Raw genomic sequence first — 584 nt, forward strand, 5'->3', positions numbered from 1 at the left:
ACCCTGTCAGACGCTGTTCCAACTTCCCAGCATCTCCCCATCAGCCGGGATGCGGGCGACGCTATTCCACACCCAGCCAAGCTAACAGCATGCTCCCTCCTCCATGCAAACAGGAGAGGAGCACATACGTTGCATAAAACACCCTCCAGGGACCAAGACTACCATGGGAAAAGCACTCCCAAGAGAAACTGAGGCACTAGAAGGGCTGGATACACCAGCTCTTCTCTTTAAGGGCCTCTGCGTGCTTAAGTCTGTGCCTGTGGCATTTGTGCAGGGTGGGACGCTGCCTTTTCTCCAAATACATCATTAAGATTTAGTATGTCGTGACTCCGAAATGCAGAATAATTCCAAGCACTGGGAAAAAAAGCCACTGCAAAAGGGAGTCTGCTTCTGCAAATGTGCGTCTTGCAGGCTTGATAAAAGAGAGGGGAATTATTTCCCTACCAGCAACCCTCTATTAAGCAGAATTGAAGAGCTGTCCCCCGAGGTTGATTGTATTGCGACTTTCTGGAGACAAAGACCATTGATGCTCTGATGTTTATGAGTCACTCGTGGGCAACCCAAGGAAACGCGTTTGTTCTCTT

Source organism: Apaloderma vittatum, unplaced genomic scaffold (assembly GCF_000703405.1).
Source record: "Apaloderma vittatum isolate BGI_N311 unplaced genomic scaffold, ASM70340v1 scaffold23602, whole genome shotgun sequence".
Lineage (NCBI taxonomy): Eukaryota > Metazoa > Chordata > Aves > Trogoniformes > Trogonidae > Apaloderma > Apaloderma vittatum.